At 42.0% G+C, this 22,782-nt stretch overlaps 1 long non-coding RNA gene across 1 annotated transcript; it reads right to left on the bottom strand.

Moving 5' to 3' along the window:
* Positions 1-1,975: 1,975 nt before the first annotated feature.
* On the bottom strand, positions 1,976-14,274 carry LOC117507899. The gene is made up of 3 exons (XR_004559871.1): positions 14,263-14,274; positions 12,230-12,236; positions 1,976-2,116 (listed from the first exon to the last, which is right to left on the bottom strand). It is a non-coding gene; the product is annotated as an uncharacterized LOC117507899 (long non-coding RNA).
* Positions 14,275-22,782: the final 8,508 nt, after the last annotated feature.

The following is a 22,782-nucleotide window of genomic DNA, read 5'->3' as shown; positions in this document are numbered from 1 at the left end:
TTTGTAAGGTTCTAAGAGAAAATGTTGTAGTTTCAGTGAAGTATACAGTCTGATACAGAACCTCTTGAACTCCTTTGAACTACTGCTGAGTGCAAAAATGTAATAAATAATTCAGTAAATAACTTTGTGGAAAATTGTGTGCACAAATAGAATAGAGTGGTCTTATTTATAAGCTTATAGCTTATTTAATATAGTCACTCTCATAACTGGCAAACTGCTTTAAATCATTAAATATGGTTTAGTGCTGCCGGGACGAGGAAGAAATTAGTTTCAATTTTATGTGTGGAAAACGTCTTTGGAATATAAAAGAGGTTTTTATCAGTGTGTTTCAGTTTCTGTAAAGCCGTTCTAATTTTGTGCATCATTTGCATGAAAGCACTTCATTAGCATGTAACTGAGGGATTGTAGGGTCAGATTTATTTTAGGGTTAAGTGCTGAACGTGGAGGAGTAAAGGTCAAAAGGTTGAAGAAGTGGCACGTGACAGTTTTATCTGTTCTGAGAGTTTTTAGATGTAGATTTTTTTCTCTAATATCTGTGTTACAGCGCGGACCGGCTTACTGTGAGTGTGGAAAGTGGTGGGAATGAACAGATGGATGGAGGAGGCACAGATGGGTCAGGAAACATCCCAAGAGAAGGGACAAGGTGAAGAGGATCAGCCTTCAGGTGCTTCTGAATCTGGGCCGCCCATTCAATATTTAGACAGGGAAAAAATGATACTTTTAAACTCTGATTCATTCTCACGGTCTCATTAATAATTTGTTTTAAATTTGGCGGCAGCTAAGAGGCCACAGAGAAACAAGGAACCAGATTCAGAAAGTTCAGAACGCTCCAAATCATCCCAGACTCATGGTGAGGGAAGTGCTAAGAAATAAACAAACCGCAGATACAGTATGAGATAGGACAAAGTGCTATTTTCTAATGTTGCATAAAAAGTTCATAGCTTCTCTGCTCCATTCCATTAAGAAGCAACAGAAGCCTATAACTCCATCAGAGTTGTCATGGACTTCTTGGTGGCTTCCTTCACTCGTGTAATTTTTGAGAACTCTCTACAACTCACCATAAAGTACCATATGATTTCTAATTCTTAATGATTGCTATAAATGCTCTTCAAGACATATTCAACTAGAGCACTGTGCTCATAGAGTGAAAATGTCCACACTAGTTTCCAATTCCACAAAAATTTTACATTGGAAAATTTTTTCAAGGTCAAAGTCCTGTTAGAAGTGACTTTTCATAAGCTAAATTAGATGTGACCAAATGTCAGGACTCAGGAGTATGTATTTAGTTCATACACTTGAAGTTTTTTTGTGCTGTTGTCAGTTTTATTTCCCAACTTTTTCAGTTTCTGAATTCTTTTTCGGATAATTTTCACAGAACATTGGTTATCTCTGCTACGCACAATGTGTCATTGCTTTTTGGCTCTTGGTTTCCAACTGTTAACTGGAAGATAGACAAACAGGCATAACATTGGAACCTCCATCCAATTTTGGTGGTAAATCCATAACAGAATGGGTGTTTGAGGCATTTTTGATTGAGATATAATGCAAAATGTACACCAAATGGGCTTTTCAATATTAAATTCAAATGTCCACAAAATCGACAATCCAGATCAGATCCAGATCAAACTTTGTCAGGTGACAGTGAGTGCCAATCTGCACCCCACTTTCAAATATAAGAGTGATTGGGACGTGTTTGATTCAGATATAATATAAAATTTACAATAAATGGGGTTTTCAATGTCAAATTTAAATGGCAACAAAATCTGTAATCTGGATCGGATCCAGATCAAACTTTGTCAGGTGATAGTGAGTGCCAATCTGCACCCCACTTTCAAATATAAGAGTGATTGGGACGTGTTTGATTCAGATATAATGTAAAATTTACAATAAATGGGGTTTTCAATGTCAAATTTAAATGGCAACAAAATCTGTAATCTGGATCGGATCCAGATCAAACTTTGTCAGTTGCTAAAGGATACCATCCCACATAACACTGTCAAATATAAACGAAATTTGATCTTTTTTGACACAGTTATGAATTTTTAAAAATTCCTTCAATGTTGAAGATAGGAATTTTTCCAATCTTCCAAGATATTTCTTGACTTTGACCTTTGACCTTCAAAATTGAATCAGTTCTTGCCTGTCAGGATGTGAATCTTCAGTAAAAATTTCATAACAATATATGAAACATTGTGGGCTCCAGGCTGCTCACAAACAAACAAAAAGGGGTGAAAACATAACCTCCCCCAACTTCATTGGCGGAGGTAGCAACTTGAAAACTAGCTTGTGCCCATCCCTTGACTTGTCTAAAGAAAACTGGCTTTAAAATCATGATGTACAGATTTGTTTAGAAAATGATTTTAAAGAAGATATATTTAGGAATTTTGTCACAGCTATAAGCTGTTGATTCCCTTCATCAAATTTTTGTTGTTGTGCGTGATGTTTACACAGGAAATGATGCAGAAATGTAACGTTCTTGGTGTTGCAAATGTGTAAAAATCCATTTTATATTCACTATATTTTTACAACTGAATATACCTGATTGATAAAGTTTTTCAGTGCTGTTAATTATTGGCAGAAAACAAATATGTCTGTATCATTATATAACTTGCTCTTATGTAAGACATCCATCCATCCATCCATCCATTTTCTTCCGCTTTATCCGGAGTCGGATCGCAGGGGCAGCAGCTCAAGCAAAGCCGCCCAGACCTCCCGATCCACACACACCTCCCCCAGCTCCTCCGGGGGAACCCCAAGGCGTTCCCCAACCAGCCGAGAGATGTAGTTCCTCCAGCGTGTCCTGGGTCCCAGTGGGATGTGCCCGGAACACCTCTCCAGCGAGGCGTCCAGGGGGCATCCGGAAAAGATGCCCGAGCCACCTCAACTGACTCCTTTCGACGTGGAGGAGCAGCGGCTCGACTCAGAGCTTCCTCCCGAGTGACCGAGCTCCTCACCCTATCTCTAAGGGAGCGCCCAGCCACCCTGCGGAGGAAACTCATCTCGGCCGCTTGTACTCGCGATCTCGTTCTTTCGGTCATGAGCCAAATCTCATGACCATAGGTGAAGATCGGAACGTAGATTGATCGGTAAATCGAGAGCTTTGCCCCCCTACTCAACTCTCTCTTCACCACGACGGTCCGATACAGTGACCGCATCACTGCAGATGCTGCACCGATCCGTCTATCGATCTCACGCTCCATCCGTCCCTCACTCGTGAACAAGACCCCGAGATATTTAAACTCCTCCACTTGAGGCAAGGACACTCCACCAATGTCTTATGTAAGACATTGATAAGATATTTGCATTTAATAAGTAAAATAAAAATGTGAATTACAGTGAGATAAACACCTAAAAAAAAAAAAAAAGATTTAAAACAGCTCAGCTCAATGGTTTGGTTTAAGTGGATTTTTTCATGTTTTTGCCATGAATAAGTTTTTGTGAAAATGTGTTTTTACTCAAAATGTTGTTTCTTTTATTTTTTTGGTTGTTCTTCTTACTTTTGACAATAAATGTCTGCAAAATATCTTGCAGAGGTGTAGAGAAAAAGCATACCGCGTTTCACATTTTTTGTTATGTGACACAGTTCTACTTATGTAAAGTTTCACACACCGCCACTGGCTGTCAGTGCAATTTTCTGGTTTAAATAAGGGTTAAAAGGAAAAAAAAATCTATCCCTGTTGCTAATCTTGCTGTTACTGCAGATGATGTTAAAACAATCAGATTTGTTGAGGAATAATCACCAGTAATCTGCTGATGCCATCAATTTGTTTTGTGTTTGTTCATGACATCAGTTATCAGTTTCAACCCAGCAAATGAAACCTGGAAGTGAATGTTTTCCTTCCTATTTTTGACTGTCAGGGGCCAACAAGGTCAGTCATTTCTGCCTGTGCTGACACTCTGACAGCTTTTGATTTTGTTGTCACTTGTGGGTAAAAACCTCCAGCTTTTTTTTTTTGTCTTAGTGCATTTACACATTGACAAGCTGTTCCAGAAGTTGGCTGATGGAATATTTGCTTGAATAGAAGGTGCACAGCTGTGGCTAATAAAATGGAAGAGGGTTTTTGGCACCAGATGTTGCTGGGCCACGTGTTTCTCATGTCATTGGCTGAATCAGTCTTGTTAACTTCAGTCACATTGTACTGTTTTACGCTGGAAACCCTTCTTGACACCACTGCAGATGTAGATGGAGATTGGGTCCAAAGGTGGGCTCCAACCAGAGACCCACTGCCCCACTATGTCCTTAAATCCTGACAATGGTAACAGTGTGGGGCGTGGACAGCAAAACTGTAGATACGTGGGTGAGTAAGTGAGTCAGTCTATACCAGCCCGGTGTCAAAATCGGTCTGCCTTGCTTGACTGTGCAAGCGTCATTTCGGACCACAGCAGTAAGTCTGAGACGGAGTCTCTTCATCCAAAGATATCAAATGGATTAATGTAATTGATTGATTGAAAATCTTTAATGTCCCCAGAGGGCAATTTGCTTTGCAGCAAAAGTCCAAAATCAGACAATAAAATCTCACGACACACGTGATAATACAGATCAGTACATACATACATACATACATAGTCATCACTAATAAAGTATATTGTTCCCAGCAAGTTCACCTACAGCCTATTCAGGAATCTAATGGCAGACGGGTCAAAGGATTTTAAATATCTATTTGATTTAGCCTGTAATAATGTGATTACTAACCATCAGATGATGAAGGTAAAACCTCTTAAATCATTCTAAAGTCACTGTTAAGCAGAAACTTGGCGAAATTCCATGGCACTTTGAAATGATTGACACACAATGAACGCATCAGCTAGCAGCTCATTTAGCCACGGCTCTCTGATCGCTTCATCCGTCTTTTATGATAAAATAATGCTGAATTTATGTGGAAATGATTGTTGAACAAAAGCTTCAGATATCTGTCGCTGAGACAGATGATGACTAGAGTGCAGTTTGAAGCAGAAACGAGGTGTTAATCCGTGAACTGCGGCTAATGACGCATGCGCAGTGAAGGCGGGGGGGCTGATTTTTAGGGTGGACCATTTGATCTGCGACACCGATTGTGTAAATAATAAATACTATCGGCTTGAAACTTACCAAATTTAAAATAGATTGATAGATAGATAAATACTTTATTAATCCCCTCATGGAGAAATTCAGTTGTCTTACAGTAGCAAATCCGGTTTTAAAAGACAGACACACACACAGCTAAATCATATGGTTAACTTTGCTGTACCAGATCAATACCAAAACCAAATTAGTTTTCCCTATGTCATATCCCGGCGACGTGTCTGCCACCTGCTGGATGGTTAGTGGCTGCTGAGTGAATTATGGAAAATTATGAAGAGCTGCAGTTTGTCCACCCCCTGCTGTAGCAATGAGCACACCGTGTTCTTGTTGGTGCAGTCACGTGAGCATCAGCTAATGAGTTAAGCTAGAAACTGTGGGGAGAAACATGATGGCAGTTTTTAGGCAAATATGGGTCATAATATATAACAGAATGGGAAAGTAAAAACTTAATACAAAAATAGATAGCACGTGTGGCTGGAGATGGTCTCAAAACTTGACTTCGGTGCTGCAAACTAGCGATGGTAAACGTGTTTCAAAATCTTGAAAACACGTGTTCTGGACATTGTTCTGGTGATTGCATGAAAGGAGGTACAGACCACGTACTACATTATGTGCACTAGCATATATGTTCCGTGTTTCATCGAGTAATGGGAATAAAATGCACATCATAGTTTTTGTAGAACTCAAGGTGACTTCTTCAGGTTACTTATTTTCTCTAACACCCCGAAACCCAAATATAGTCCATTTAAAATCATTAATCAAGCAGCCAGAAGAATCAGAAGTTTTTTTCTGTATAAATGAATAAAATGTTGATAAAATAGCTGATATTTTGTACACTTAGACTATTGTGTTATATGACTCAATATTTCAGCACCATTCTACTGAGTGTAGAAATTATTGTCAGTGTGTGCAGAATGTGCAGATCCTCTGTTTGACCTGTTAAAGAGTCCATTCAATGAATGGCTGTCACTGACCGACCCATCGATATTCATCGTTGCTTCACATCCCGCGGGTTTATGAGGTCTGTCCAAAAAGTATCGGACCTTTTTATTTTTTTGCAAAAACCATATGGATTTGAATCACGTGTGATTGCATCAACCAAGCTTGAACCTTCGTGCACATGCATGAGTTTTTTCATGCCTGTCGGTTGCCTCATTCACCTGTGAGCAGGCTTTGTGTAAGCAGTGGACCACCCCTCTCGTCAGATTTTTATTGCGAATAAATGTCTGAATGATTTGGACCTTTGCTGCATCAAATTTTTCCAGAAACTGTGAGAGACCTCCAGCTGGACACCATTCGGAAAATTAATATGGCTTTCAGCGACGATTTTATGGGGATTACACAGATTAAGGAGTGCTCCAGCCGGTTTAAAGACTGCCCACAGCATCTGAGAGCGCGGCGCGCTCCGAGCGCCGATTGACAGGCTCAAACCCCACTCAAACAACCAGATCATTTCCAACGTGAAGGCTTTGTTGATCCGGGACGTCGTCTAACTGTCACAAAAAAGGCAGAAGGTGTGGACATCAGCACTTTTTCAGCACATTCTACTGTTACAGGAGTATTTTTTCATGGAAAGAGAAGCGGAGGATTGCGCCACCATGTCGCTCATGGCGCGGGACAAAACCACCTCCGTGTTGGTCTCACAGGACGGCTTTCAGGTGGCTTTCAGACGGCTTCCGGTTGCTTTTCAGTCGTGTGAGTATCCGAGAAATTGTGCATGAGCTGGACATGCCCCAACATGTCCTGTGAGGCTTCATCACAGCGGTGCTTTGCGCCATGTGGCTCCGCCGCGACGCGCGGAGTTCCTGCGCACGTCTGTCTCAATGTGCCGAAAAAGTGCTGATGTCCACGTCTTCCGCAATTTCTGTGCTAGTCAGATGACATACCTGATCAAGATAGCGTCCAGTTTAGAAATGAACAGCACATTCCACTGTTACAGGAGTTTTTGTCATGGAAAGAGGAGCGGAGGAACTCTGCGCGTCGCGGTGGAGCCGCATGGCGCAAAGCAACGCTGTGATGAAGCCTCACAGGACATGTTGGGGCATGTCCAGCTCAATCCGCCGAGAGACTCCACCCATCCACACACAAAGCCTGCTCACAGGCGAATGACGCAACCGACAGGCGTGAAAAAACTCACGCATGCGCACGAAAGTTCAAGCTTGGCTGATGCCATCACACGTGATTCAAATCCATATGGTTTTTGCAAAAAGTAAAAAGGTACGATACTTTTTGGACAGACCTCGTATATTGGAACTTCTCCAACTGCAAGAGCGTTCACGTTTCTGTGGCTTTCTGAAAAATCTTCTCTGGCACTAAGAAGGACATGAAAAAAAAAATGCAGTGAGACGGTGTGGACAGTCTGGTTATCTGGGAGACATTCCAAATGCCAGAATTTAAGAGGAAATACGTGGAAAAGAAAACAAAATAAAATGTCAATTTTGCAAAACTGGCTGTCGGAGGTTTTATATGTTGAGCAAGAGCCTTAAATAACTGTCTGTGGGTGTGAGTTCGAACAAGAGATTTGCTTTTAATCTGGGATTAGTGATGGCAAAGGGCCCCTTATGACAGCAGGGATAAGCCGGATCCACTGGGAGGGAAATTTGGTGCCAGAAATAGACAAACTAGACAGTGAGACTCTTGCGACTGCAAAGCCTACCACCATAGAGATAAACAGTTAGCCCCTGAGCAACCTGGATATGACCTTAAAGGTCACTCAATGGCAAATGCAACGGTGTATTTTGAAAGCCCACATATTACTTCTTATTCATGCCTAACTGTAACTGTGGGTGTATTTGTAACCTTTAAAATTGTGACCTTAAGGACCCCTTCACACATAGTACGAAAAAGTACAACTCAGGGCAGCTCATGGTGGAACAGCTCGTATGAGCGAACCACGAAAACATCGATCTGACGGGCAGGTGTGAACGATGCCGCTGCGATGGTTCATGCACGCGGGAAAACATCAAGCCGACAGGCAGGTGTGAATGATGCCGCTGCGATGGTTCATGCATGTGGGAACACAGTGCGAGCAGCTGCACGATGTCTAACTACATCGTGCAGCTGCTGTGAAAATAAAAAAATAAAAAATACAACCCCAATTCCAATGAAGCTGGGACGTTGTGTAAAATGTAAATAAAAAGAGAATACAATGATTTGAAAATCCTCTTCAACTTATGAGGTCTGTCCAAAAAGTATCGTACCTTTTTATTTGTTTCAAAAACTATATGGATTTGAATCACGTGTGATTACATCAGCCAAGCTTGAACCTTCGTGTGCATGCATGAGTTTTTCCACGCCTGTCGGTTGCGTCATTCGCCTGTGGGCAGGCTTTGAGTGAACACTGGTCCACCCCCTCGTCGGATTTCTTTTGTCTGAGAACTTGCTGAGAGACTGCCGCTTTGCTCCATGAAATTTTTTTCAGAAACTGTTAGAGACAGGCAGTTGGAAACCATTCGATAGATTCAGTTGGATATCGGTGAAGATTCTGTCGGCGTCACACAGATTATGGACTGTTAAAACCTTTTTAGAGACGGCCCACAGTGGCGGAGGGCGTGTGGTGCGCCGAGCGGCCATTCGACAGGCTGGATTGACCAGATCATTTCTAAACTGAATGCTGTGTTGATCCGGGACATCATGTGACTACCACAGAAATGGCAACAGAGCTGGACATAGCACTTTTGCGGCACATTCCACTGTTACAGGAGATTTTGTAATGAAAGACGTGCGGAGGATTTCAAGCGTCGGCATGAAGCAGCTCAGGACACGCAGCAAAAAAACACCTCCGTGTTGGAAGTCTCACAGGACATGTTGGGGCATGTCCAGCTGTTACACAATTTCTCGGATACTCACTCGACTGAAAGCCATCGAAAGCCGTCTGAATCTTCTGGATGGTTTCCAACACGGAGGTGTTTTTTTTTTGCTGCGCGTCCTGAGCTGCTTCGTGCCGACGCGCGAAATGTTCCGCACGTCTTTCATTACAAAATCTCCTGTAACAGTGGAATCTGCCGCAAAAGTGCTATGCCCAGCTCTGTTGCCATTTCTGTGGTAGTCACATGATGTCCCGGATCAACACAGCATTCAGTTTAGAAATGATCTGGTCATTCCAGCCTGTCGAATGGCCACTCGGCGCGTGGCGCGCCCTCCGCCGCTGTGGGCCGTCTTTAAAAAGGTTTTAACAGTCCTTAATCCACGTGACGCCGACAGAATCTTCACCGATATCCAACTGAATCTATCGAATGGTTTCCAACTGGCTGTCTCTAACAGTTTCTGAAACAAATTTCATGGAGCAAAGCGGCAGTCTCTCAGCAAGTTCTCAGACAAAAGAAATCCGACAGGAGGGGTGGACCAGTGCTCACTCAAAGCCTGCTCACAGGCGAATGACGCAACCGACAGGCGTGGAAAAACTCACGCATGCGCACGAAGGCTCAAGCTTGGCTGATGCAATCACACGTGATTCAAATCCATATAGTTTTGAAAAAAATAAAAAGGTCCTTTACTTTTTTGCGTGGGTTTCCTCCAGGTGCTTCGGTTTCCTCCCACATCCAAAAACATGCGGGTTAGGTGGATTGAACTCTTTAAATTGTCCGTAGGTGTGTGTGTGGGTGTGTCTGTGTTTGTTTGTCTGTTTGTGGCCCTGCGGCAGACTGGCATCCTGTCCTGGGTGTACCCTGCCTTGCGCTCTGTGACTGTTGGGATTGGCTCCAGCCCCCCGTGACCCTTAATTGGACTAAGCGGTTGAAGATGAGTGAGTGAGTGAGAGTGACTGCAACACGTTTCAAAAAAGCTGGGACAGTGGTATGTTTACCACGGTGTTACATCACCTTTCCTTCTAACAACACTCAATAAGTGTTTGGGAAATGAGGACACAAATTTTTGAAGCTTTGTAGGTGGAATTCTTTCCCATTCTTCCTTGATGTATGACTTCAGTTGTTCAACAGTCCAGGTCTCTGTTGTCGTATTTTGTGCTTCATAATGTGCCACATATTTTCAATGGGCGACAGGTCTGGACTGCAGGCAGGCCAGTCTAGTACCCGCACTCTTTTACTATGAAGCCATGCTGTTGTAACACGTGCAGAATGTGGCTTGGCATTGTCTTGCTGAAATAAGCAGGGACGTCCCTGGAAAAGACGTTGCTTGGATGGCAGCATGTGTTGTTCCAAAACCTGGATGTACCTTTCAGCATTGATGGTGCCATCACCGATGTGTAAGTTGTCCATGCCATGGGCACTAACACACCCCCATACCATCACAGATGCTGGCTTTTGAACTTTGCACTGGTAACAAGCTGGATGGTCTTTTTCCTCTTTTGTCTGGAGGACACAACGTCCATGATTTCCAAAAACAATTTGAAATGTGGACTCATCAGACCACAGCACACTTTTCCACTTTGCATCTATCCATTTCAAATGAGCTCGGGTCCAGAGAAGGCGGTGGCGTTTCTGGATGTTGTTGATGTATGGCCTTCGCTTTGCATGGTAGAGTTTTAATTTGTAGATGTCGGGACGAACTGTGTTAACTGACAATGGTTCTCTGAAGTGTTCCTGAGGCCATGTGGTAAGATCCTTTACACAATGATGTCGGTTTTAATGCATTGCCGCCTGAGGGTTCGAAGGTCACCTGCATTCAGTGTTGGTTTTCAGCCTTGCCGCTTACGTGTAGAAAGATCTCCAGCTTCTCTGAATCTTCTGATTATATTATGGACTGTAGATGATGGAATCCCTAAATTCCTTGCAATTGAACGTTGAGAAACATTGTTCTTAAAGTCTTGGACTATTTTTTCATGCAGTTGTTCACAAAATGGTGATCCTTGCCCCATCTTTGCTTGTGAACAGCTGAGCCTTTGGGGATGCTCCTTTTATACCCGATCATGACACTCACAACACTCAAAAAGTGTCTTCAGTTCCCAAACACTTATTGTTTGAAGGAAAGGTGATGTAACACAGTGGTAAACATACCACTGTCCCAGCTCTTTTGAAACATGTTGCAGGCATCCATTTCAAAATGAGCAAATATTTGCAGAAAAATAATAAAGTTTATCAGTTTGAACATTATATATCTTGTCTTTGTGGTGTATTCAATTGAATATAGGTTGAAGAGGATTTGCAAATCATTGTATTCTGTTTTTTTTACATTTTACACAACGTCCCAACTTCATTGGAATTGGGGTTGTTTTTTGGAAGGACATAATAATAATAATACTAATAAAAACATTTTCCAACTACATATTTTCTTTGTGCAAAAATGTGTACCTTGTGGGTACATGTACTTGGGTTCATCCTTGGGTGGGACTTAATAAATGTACACAATGTGTTAAAAATTCCTCAGTTCTTGAGATATTTAGTGAGCGATCTCACACACAGACAGTTGGAAACAGTAAGCCCTCTGATGACTGTGGATGGGCTTAATTAATGGAGTGAGAGGTTGAAGAAATGGGGATTACTTGTGTGCAAACAGTCTCTTCGTGATGGCGGCACCCTGCAGAGATAAAACCAGATAGATGTGAGGCTCAGTTATTCACTCTGGTGTTGGTGCTGGATGAAGACTTGACGTTTTTTGGCTTGGAGGACGGAGAGTCTCTCCATCGCACTGACTTGGGGCTCTGCCATGAGTGGCAGGAAGAAAACAAGCTGTTTCTTAATGATGACGAGCGATGTGATGCTCTGCAGTCGAAAGCTCCATGCTGCTGCACAGCAGGCGATCTGATGCCGTCTGCAGTGTCTCCTCAATCGTGGCTGAGGAGTTGTGAATGATGACAGCGCTTAGTGACATTTTGGGATTGTGTAAGTGGGGCAGGAAACAGCTTCACGCTACTTGTGATGGCAAAATTAGAATAAACAGTCACTAATCACTATCTTTGTTACTGTGGATGTATTCAAATTACACTGTGGATGAGTGTTATTCTAACACCAAGTTGGTGGTGATTATAGATTTGAATAATTTTGTTAAGATGTAGAGTTAGTGATGATAATTCTAAAAATAAGTATGATCACTACATAAAATAATTTATTTTAATTTAGCCAGGTTAGTCCCATTGAGATCAAGACCAATTCACCGAACCTTTAAATGTGTCTTTAAATGTGGGAGGAAGCTGGAGCACCCGAAGGAAACCCACCGAAACACGGGGAGAACAGAAACTCCACACAGAAAGACCACAGGTGGAAATTGAACCCATGACCTTCTTGCTGTGAGGGAACAGTGCTAACCACTCAGCCACTGTGCTTCCTCCGAGATGTTTCTACAAGGGAGGTGATGGTCTAGTGGTTAAGCATTGGGCTTGAGACCAGAGGATCCTTGGTTCAAACCCAGCCTGATCAGAAAATCACTAAGGGCCCTTGGGCACAAGTTGCTCCAGGGGTGTAGTGAGCGTCTTGCATGGCAGCACCCTGGCATTGGTGTGTGAGTGTTTGTATGAATAGGTGAATATCAGGCATAATTGTAAAGCGCTTGTTGGACTAAGCGGTAGAAGATGAATGAATGAATTAATGTAAAGCGTTTGGAGCGCCTGATGCAGATGGAAAAGCGCTATATAAATGCAGTCCATTTAGGTCACCGTGCTGCCCAATGGCCAGTATAAGTCTATTTTTTTCCTTTGCATTCCCCCTGTCCCTCCTGGGGAAAAACATCTAATTTGGGTAAAAGTGCTCAGAGTGCACAGCAATGCCACACTCATATTTTAAAGTAACAGTTAAGTATTTTCCAGAGTATAAATCACAATTTTTTAAAATTATACTACAATAGTTTGGGAGATCTTTTGACTTACAGTGGGGGAAATAGGTATTTGATCCACTGTCAATTTTGCAGGTTGTCCCACCTACAAAGAATGGAGAGGTCTGCAATGTTTATCATAGGTACACTTCAACTGCGAGAGACAGAAAGTAAAGAAAAAACACCCAGAAAATCACATTGTATGATTTTTAAATAATTAATTTGCATTTTATTGCATGAAATAAGTATTTGATCAGCTACATACCAACAAGCAAGAAGTCTGTCTCTCACAGATCTGTTAATTTTTCTTTAAGAAGCCCTCTTATTCTGCACTCTTTACCTGTATTAATTGCACCTATAGACCTGCACAAGGCTGGGATGAACTACAGGACAATAGACAAACAGCTTGATGAGAAGACAACAACTGTTATGATTATTTATTAGAAAGTGGAAGAAGCACAAGATGACTGTCAATCTCCCTCGGTCTGGGGTTCCATGCACGATCTCACTTTGTGGGGTAAGGATGATTCTGAGAAAGCTCAGAACTACACAGGAGGACCTGGTCAATGACCTGAAGAGAGCTGGGACCACAGTCACAAAGATTACATTAGTAACACATGATGCTGTCATGGTTTAAAATCCTGCAGGGTGGGAAGGGCCCCCTGCTTAAGCCAGCAAATGTCCAGGCCTGTTGGAACTTCACTAGTGACCATCTTGATGATCCAGAGGAGGCATGGGAGAAGGTCACGTGGTCAGATGAGACCAGAATAGAGCTTTTTGGAATTAACTCCACTTACCATGTTTAGAGGATGAGAACAACCCCAAGAAAACCATCCCAACCGTGAAGCATGGGGGTGGAAACATCATACTTTGGGGTTGCTCTTCTGCAAAGGGCACAGGACGACTGTACTGTATTGAAGGGAGGATGGATGGGGTCATATATTGTGAGATTTTGGCAAACAACCTCCTTCCCTCAGTAAGAGCATTGAAGATGGGTCATGGCTGGGTCTTCCAGCATAACAATAACCCCAAACACACAGCCAGGGCAACTAAGGAGGGCTCTGTAAGAAGCATTTCAAGGTCTTGGAGTGCCCGAGCCAGTCTCCAGACCTGAACTCAATAGAAAATCTTTGGAGAGAGCTGAAACTCCAAACCTGACAGATCTGGTGAAGATCTGTATGGAGGAGTGAACTAAAATCCCTGCTGCAGTGTGTGAAAACTTGGTCAAGAACAACAGGAAACGTCTGACCTCTGTAATCGCAGACAAATGTTTCTGTACCAATTGTTAAGGTCTGTTTTTCTAGGGTATCAAATACTTACTTACTTACTACTTACATACTTACTTATTTCATGCAATAAAATACAAATTAATTATTTAAAAATCATACAATGTGATTTTCAGTTTTTTTATTTATTTATTTATTTATTTTTTAGATTCTGTCTCTCACAGTTGAAGTGTACCTACGATAAAAAATACACTTTGTAGGTGGAAAAACCTGGAAAATTGACAGTGGATCAAGAACTTCAGGCCACAGCTCCCCGCTGCAGCTTCAGCAATGGAAGCTTTGAACATTGCCCATCCATCCATCCATCCAGACATTTTCTTCTGCTTTATCCGGAGTCGGGTCGCGGGGGCAGCATTCTTATGTTTGAACATGGTGTTTGTTATGGACAGTCCGTGACTAGCACAGAAGTCCAATAACAAATGACCAGTTGTAGATCGAGGAGGCCGTTCCTCCCAATCACGCCTCTCCAGGTGTCTAGTCATTGCCCGCATGTGCGTTGAAGTCCCCCAGCAGAACAATGGAGTCCCCCACAGGACTCCATTCAGAGACTCCACAAAGCCTGACTACTCCAAACTGCTGTTTGGTGCATACACACAAACAACAGTCAGAGTTCCCCCCATCACCTGAAGGTGCAGAGATGCAACCCTCTCATCTACTGGGGTAAACTCCAACGTAGACTCTTGAGTATCCCACCTGCCCGGCGCCTCACACCCTGGTCAACTCCGGAGAAGAATAAGGTCCATCCCCTATCAAGGAGAGTAGTGTGTGGAGCTGCAGCCCACCAGATCTAACTGGTATCACACCACCTCCCGCGCAAGCTCCGCCTCCTTCCCCCACAACAAGGTGAAGTTCCACACCGCCAGAGCTAGCCCCTGCTGCCCCGGTCTGCTCTGCCGAGGCCCTCGACAGCACACCCCACACCAGCAGTTCCCCCTGTAGGTGGTGAGTCCGCTGTTCCTTCCCATTTAATCCTGAATAGCCAATCGTTTTGAAGCATTACAGTAACTTTTTGGTCTACCTCTGTCAAACTTTAACAAACTTGGTTTATGTACTACAACCCCTGGCAATAATTATGGAATCACCGGCCTCGGAGGATGTTCATTCAGTTGTTTAATTTTGTAGAAAAAAAGCAGATCACAGACATGACACAAAACTAAAGTCATTTCAAATGGCAACTTTCTGGTTTTAAGAAACACTATAAGAAATCAGGAAAAATAATTGTGGCAGTCAGTAACGGTTACTTTTTAGACCAAGCAGAGGGAAAAAAATATGGACTCACTCAATTCTGAGGAATAAATTATGGAATCACCCTGTATATTTTCATCCCCAAAACTAACACCTGCATCAAATCAGATCTGCTCGTTAGTCTGCATCTAAAAAGGAGTGATCACACCTTGGAGAGCTGTTGCACCAAGTGGACTGACATGAATCATGGCTTCTACACGAGAGATGTCAGTTGAAACAAAGGAGAGGATTATCAAACTCTTAAAAGAGAGTAAATCATCACGCAATGTTGCAAAAGATGTTGGTTGTTCACAGTCAGCTGTGTCTAAACTCTGGACCAAATACAAACAACATGGGAAGGTTGTTAAAGGCAAACATACTGGTAGACCAAGGAAGACATCAAAGCGTCAAGACAGAAAACTTAAAGCAATATGTCTCAAAAATCAAAAATGCATAACAAAACAAATGAGGAATGAATGGGAGGAAACTGGAGTCAACGTCTGTGACCGAACTGTAAGAAACTGCCTAAAGGAAATGGGATTTACATACAGAAAAGCTAAACGAAAGCCATAATTAACACCTAAACAGAAAAAAACAAGGTTACAATGGGCTAAGGAAAAGCAATCGTGGACTGTGGATGACTGGATGAAAGTCATATTCAGTGATGAATCTCGAATCTGCATTGGGCAAGGTGATGATGCTGGAACTTTTGTTTGGTGCCGTTCCAATGAGATTTATGAAGATGACTGCCTGAAGAGAACATGTAAATTCCCACAATCATTGATGATTAAAGGCACTGGGGAGATGGCTGTCATTACATCATCAATAAATGCACAAGTTTACGTTGATATTTTGGACACTTTTCTTATCCCATCAATTGAAAGGATGTTTGGGGATGATGAAATCATTTTTCAAGATGATAATGCATCTTGCCATAGAGCAAAAATTGTGAAAACATTCCTTGCAAAAAGACACATAGGGTCAATGTCATGTCCTGCAAATAGTCCGGATCTTAATCCAATTGAAAATCTTTGGTGGAAGTTGAAGAAAATAGTCCATGACAAGGCTCCAACCTGCAAAGCTGATCTGGTAACAGCAATCACAGAAAGTTGGAGCCAGATTGATGAAGAGTACTGTTTGTCACTCATTAAGTCCATGCCTCAGACACTGCAAGCTGTTATACAGCCCCTGGCAAAACTTATGGAATCACCAGCCTCGGAGGATGTTCATTCAGTTGTTTAATTTTGTAGAAAAAAAGCAGATCACAGACATGACACAAAACTAAAGCCATTTCAAATGGCAACTTTCTGGCTTTAAGAAACACTATAAGAAATCAAGAAAAAAAAGATTGTGGCAGTCAGTAACGGTTACTTTTTTAGACAAAGCAGAGGAAAAAAATATGGAATCACTCAATTCTGAGGAAAAAATTATGGAATCACCCTGTAAATTTTCATCCCCAAAACTAACACCTGTATCATATCAGATCTGCTCGTTAGTCTGCATCTAAAAAGGAGTGAACACACCTTGGAGAGCTGTTGCACCAAGTGGACTGACATGAATCATGGCTCCAACACGAGAGATGTCAGTTGAAACAAAGGAGAGGATTATCAAACTCTTAAAAGAGAGTAAATCATCACGCAATGTTGCAAAAGATGTTGGTTGTTCACAGTCAGCTGTGTCTAAACTCTGGACCAAATACAAACAACATGGGAAGGTTGTTAAAGGCAAACATACTGGTAGACCAAGGAAGACATCAAAGCATCAAGACAGAAAACTTAAAGCAATATGTCTCAAAAATCGAACAATGTACAACAAAACAAATGAGGAACGAATGGGAGGAAACTGGAGTCAACGTCTGTGACCGAACTGTAAGAAACCACCTAAAGGAAATGGGATTTACATACAGAAAAGCTAAACGAAAGGCATCATTAACACCTAAACAGAAAAAAACAAGGTTACAATGGGCTAAGGAAAAGCAATTGTGTACTGTGGATGACTGGATGAAAGTCATATTCAGTGATGAATCTCGAATCAGCATTGGGAAAGGTGATGATGCTGGAACTTTTGTTTGGTGCCTTTCCAATGAGATTTATAAAGATGACTGCCTGAAGAGAACATGTAAATTTCCACAGTCATTGATGATATGGGGCTGCATGTCAGGTAAAGGCACTGGGGAGTTGGCTGTCATTACATCATCAATAAATGCACAAGTTTATGTTGATATTTTGGACAATTGAAAGGATGTTTGGGGATGATGAAATCATTTTTCTAGATGATAATGCATCTTGCCATAGAGCAAAAACTGCAAAAACATTCCTTGCAAAAAGACACATAGGGTCAATGTCAATGAGCAGATCTGATTTGATGCAGGTGTTAATTTGGGGGATGAAAATTTACAGGGTGATTCCATAATTTTTTCCAAAAATTTTCCTCAGCTTGGTCTAAAAAAAGTAACCGTTACTGACTGCCACAATCTTTTTTTCTTGATTTCTTATAGTGTTTCTTAAAGCCAGAAAGTTGCCATTTGAAATGACTTTAGTTTTGTGTCATGTCTGTGATCTGCTTTTTTTCTACAAAATTAAACAACTGAATGAACATCCTCTGAGGCCGGTGATTCCATAATTTTTGCCAGGGGTTGTAAAAGCCAGAGGTGGTGCAACAAAATACTAGTGATGTGTTGGAGCGTTCTTTTGTTTTTCATGATTCCATAATTTTTTCCTCAGAATTGAGTGATTCCATATTTTTTTCCCTCTGCTTGGTCTAAAAAGTAACCGTTACTGACTGCCACAATTTTTTTTCCTGATTTCTTATAGTGTTTCTTAAAGCCAGAAAGTTGCCATTTGAAATGACTTTAGTTTTGTGTCATGTCTGTGATCTGCTTTTTTTTCTACAAAATTAAACAACTGAATGAACATCCTCCGAGGCCGGTGATTCCATACTTTTTGCCAGGGGTTGTATAAAGGGAAGGGATCTTAATTTTAATCAGAAGTGGCTAAATACATCTTAGGCTGAATTTAATAATAAACCTTAGGTAAATAGGTCCAGCTAGATGTTTACTTCAGGTGCAGTAGGAAAATAGAATCCATTCATGCTTGCAAACTAACCTACTGCTGGACAGTAACAAGAGATGCTCCATTTAAAGGACATGTCTCACGTTTAACGTCCCAGTTTGCAAGACAACATAATACGTAGTACGGTACTCACGATTGTAAGTGTCTCTGTACAAATGTGCTAATAATTAGTGATCCCTGATGCATTTTATTCCTCTCACTCTGAGCATTAACAGGTGCATTTCCAGAAAATGTTTCACGCAGCAATTCTTGGCATATGTAGAAGAATTTTTAGGTCCATATTTGAACTGTGATGAACTATCAAGTGTCCTGATCCGAACTGTATGTCCTCTGGCTGAACTAGCAGGTGTTCAACCCAAAAAAAAAGGGCTCTATTAGTCATTCAGTCTGTCAGGGGCTTTCCAAGGCCTTTTAGGTGCTTTCCCGCAGGCCACGTGCGAGGGGCCTCGGGCCAGCTGCACCTGTGGCTGAGGCCACGTGCGGGGGGCCTCAGGCCAGCTGCACCTGTGGCTGAAGGTCTTTTAAAAAAATCAGTTGTAAATCCTTCACGTTTTATTGGGAGCATTTGTCACATTGAAATAATGGCCTAACACCTGCTTAGGGTTCACTAGAGGACGCTTCCAATAGAAAACCATGTCTTGGGAATGAAATAAATAAAAAAGTCGAAGGAGGAGCGATGCCCGCGGGTCTCCAATAAATAGATGAGCGCTTGTCATATTCAGTCTCTCTAGAGGACTCAGTTTGTCTAAGCTCTGTGTCGAAGGCTTAAATAAACTTAAAAACTCTGTGCATTTTATCTTGCTTAAGGCTGAATTATTCTAAAGTGTTGTGTCCTTTTCTAGCATATCACTTGCAATTAGTTTGTGTTATCTAAAAGACGACATCCCGAGAAGACTAAAGACGGACCACGTCAGAACTTGGCGAGCCAGCTTCAGGAGGGTCCAGGGGCATTCCGGCAGCCTGGGGCAGTCCAGCTCATCCCTCCAGACCGTAAATAACAGTGATCACGACTAAAAGGTAAGCAGAAACCTTTTATAACTTCTGCACGATCTGGAGGAGTGAGTCGGGATTTCCGCCCAAGTTGACAGGTGATATTTTTTAATTGCCTCTTACCCAAAAGAACCTGGACTAAGAAAATTGATAAAAGACAAAAAAAAGATAAGATTGAAAATGATCAGGCCTTGTAGATAAAATGCTCAGAAGGTGTGTGTGTTCCCGGGAAAAAGAATGTCTGTGTGAGTGAAAGGTCAGGAATGTTCATGAACTCTGGTGCGGAAAAGAGTGCGTGGAGAACTAACCTGGATGCTTGGGGAATAATTGGTGTTGAAATTCGTTACTAACGTGCCGGCTGATAGCATGCGCTGTAGGGGTTAATTTAGGGGAGTATACTGACAAATAGATACAAGGTAATACAAGGTTATTTAAAGAGTTTAACAGAGACTGAAGTGAAATAAGTGAGAAAAAGAGTTTAACAGAGAATACGTGCAGAGGAAGCACAAGATAAGCGCCTGAGGGGGCGCAGTAGAAATACCGTACGTGATAAAGAGATTTAAAGAGAAAAGTGCAAAGTAGCACAGCTGACAGTAAGTAAAAGAGCTCAATAAAGGACGTCATTTTTTAAGAAAAGAGAAAAACTATAAAAAAAAAATAAATAAATAGAGAGTTAGTGCAGAATACATGAGAATTAATGAAGCAGAAAATAGTGCAGTAAGGCACCAAATACACGCTTGTGGGGCGTGGGAGAAGAATAAGTAATTAAGTACACAGTAATATGAGTTTTTTATAAGAAAAGAAAAAGAGAATATTTTCAGTGCAAAGGCACATTAAGCTCACGAGGAGCTCAGTAAGTGAAGAAAAAAAGTAGAAGAAAGTGCAGAAAGGCACAGGATACGCACGCGAGGCGCGGTAAGGCGTAGAAGTAAATGAAATATTGTATGCTCAGAGAGGAGCTTGTGAAAAAAAAAATATATTAAGCACAGGATACGCACGCGAGGCGCGGTAAGGCGTAGAAGTAAATGAAATATTGTATGCTCAGAGAGGAGCTGGTGAAAAATAATATATTAAGCACAGGATACGCACGCGAGGCGCGGTAAGGCGTAGAAGTAAATGAAATATTGTACGCTCAAAGAGGGCTTGTAAAAAAAAATAATATATGAAGTTGCTGGCACCGCCGGAGAAGCTGTCTAACGTGAAGAAGAGATACATATTTAAACAGAACACATTAAGTGATTAAAAAGGTTGTTTAAAGCCGCGGAGTGAAAAGTGGCAGAAGTCTAGATAGAGATATATAGAAAGTTGTTTTTAATAATTTTTGTGTATAAAGCTTTTGAAGATTGGTGTGGGAGAGCGGAGAGTAATCGGGGAGTTGCAGGCAAAGCTGTGAGGGCTTGCAGGCTGGCTGACATACAAGATTAATGTGAAGAGTAGGTACGAGGAGGAGGCGTTTAGACCCAACAGAAGGACTTGGGAGGTGCATGACAGGCAGAGAGGAAAGTGTGAAACAGAGACAGTGAAGAAAAAGACAGGAAAAGAGACTGCTATGTAAATACAGAGAAGGTAGATATTATTTCAAAGAAAGAAAACTAATAAACAAACATAGCAGAAAAAGACAAGAAGCAGAAAGGTAAAAAATTAGAAGGAAAATAGAAAGTCGGGAGCAAAGACATTAGGAAGTGTTAGGGTTGTAAGAGGAGTAAAGAAATAAAATTGGTTATAAATCAAAAGAGTTAAAGCTTAGATTATAGTGAAAAAGCTGACAGACTGATCAATGCTTGGGACAGTCTTTGATGGGAGACTTAAGTGATGATGAAACAATACTCCCAGAACATTACTTGACTGACGGAGACATCGAAACCCAGGGAATCAGGACACATTTTTGGCTGGAAAGGACCTATTTTGACAGTGTAGGAGCAGAACATTGGCAGGACGAACAAGAGATCAATCAGAAATTATGGCAGATTACTAAGGTAATCAATCTGAAGCAAAAGAAAGAACAATTCCCTCTAATTAATTGGGAGCTGCTGATAAGACGTCTGTGGCATCAGGGTTTAACCCCGTGGTTGGAGCTGCTTTGTGCTGATCCTAATAAAGAAATTAGCATACCATTAAATCATTTAATAACACTGCCAACCGATCCAGGTGAAGAACTGTTTCCTAGGTTGACTCTGACTGTGGTCCCAAGGAAGGTTCGGTGGGAAACAGGTAAATTTTCGTATTTAGTTAAAGAAAAAGAAGACGGGCATAACAGTTGGAAATTTAATCCTTTTAAGGGTTTAAAATACAAAACAGGTGTTACAGCCGGCAAGTTATTGGTCTGGATCAGGACAGCCCCTGAGGGACTACCAGAACACCATAGAAACACCTCACATAGCGTTTGTCAGGGTTACATGGGTAACTCTCAAGGTCAAGGTCGGGAAAGTACCCCGTTAGACTTAGTACTAAGAAAATATCCAGGAAAACGCACTAAGGCCAACCATTGTATGAGAAAGTGGCACAAAAGGACACATGGGGGCAGGCAATGGCCTTTGGTGGGATCATTTGATCCGGTGATGTGTGAAGCAGTTGCGGTAGAAATACAGAAAAAAAGAAATTAAAGATCAGCAGAAGAACGTAAATAACAACAAAAAACGCACTGAAGAAAAAGAAGTTTTGGCCTTGTTCAAGCAGGAAGCACAGAGGCTACAGCAGAAAAGAGAAAAAATGACAAAGGAAAGATCCAAAGACACTAAAGCCAGTGCACCGAGCTGGGAAGCAGAGCCACCCCCATATAAACGTCATGATATGGGAAAGACAGCTGGACAATTTGTATTAGGAACTCGTGAAGAGGACCCAGGCATGGATGTGGAGGGCAAATTCACACTGACACTAAAAGCTCGAGAGCCACAAGGAGACAGGTCCTCAGTCTGTCAAATGGATCATACAAGGTCTCCAAGTCCGAAAGTAAGTGGTCGCTCACCACGACCAGCAGGGGGGGCCACAAATAACAGTGACACGGAGGCAGACGAGGATAAAGAGAGAGACCTGAAGGCTCCGCCTGTACATCGAGGTCCACTGAAAACCGTCCCCTCCCACCATAAGTCAGCCGACTGGACCTTCACAGGCTATAGAGGCTCCGAAGAGTGGCACAAGAGCTTCTGTGACACACTGGATCTGGCCAGAAGAGATAATGAATAACTAGCTGAGCAACTTCGGCTAGCGAAGGAAAGAATACAAAGACATAGGGACGCCGAGGAAAGAAGAATATTACAACAATCGACGCCCAATCAAGGGAATCACATTATAGAGCCACCCACCCGAAAAATTTCTGGTGAGATCGTCATTGAGAGTGCAAAAGAGGCCCGACTCAGGCAAAGACAACAATGTGTAGCCAAAGACATAGCGGCTTTAGAACAGGATATAACCAACTGGATAGACTGCCTGGAACCAGTCAGTCGCA

The sequence above is a fragment of the Thalassophryne amazonica genome, chromosome 3 (genome assembly GCF_902500255.1).
Source record: "Thalassophryne amazonica chromosome 3, fThaAma1.1, whole genome shotgun sequence".
NCBI classification, from domain to species: domain Eukaryota; kingdom Metazoa; phylum Chordata; class Actinopteri; order Batrachoidiformes; family Batrachoididae; genus Thalassophryne; species Thalassophryne amazonica.
This window is presented reverse-complemented; position numbering and strand designations above follow the sequence as displayed.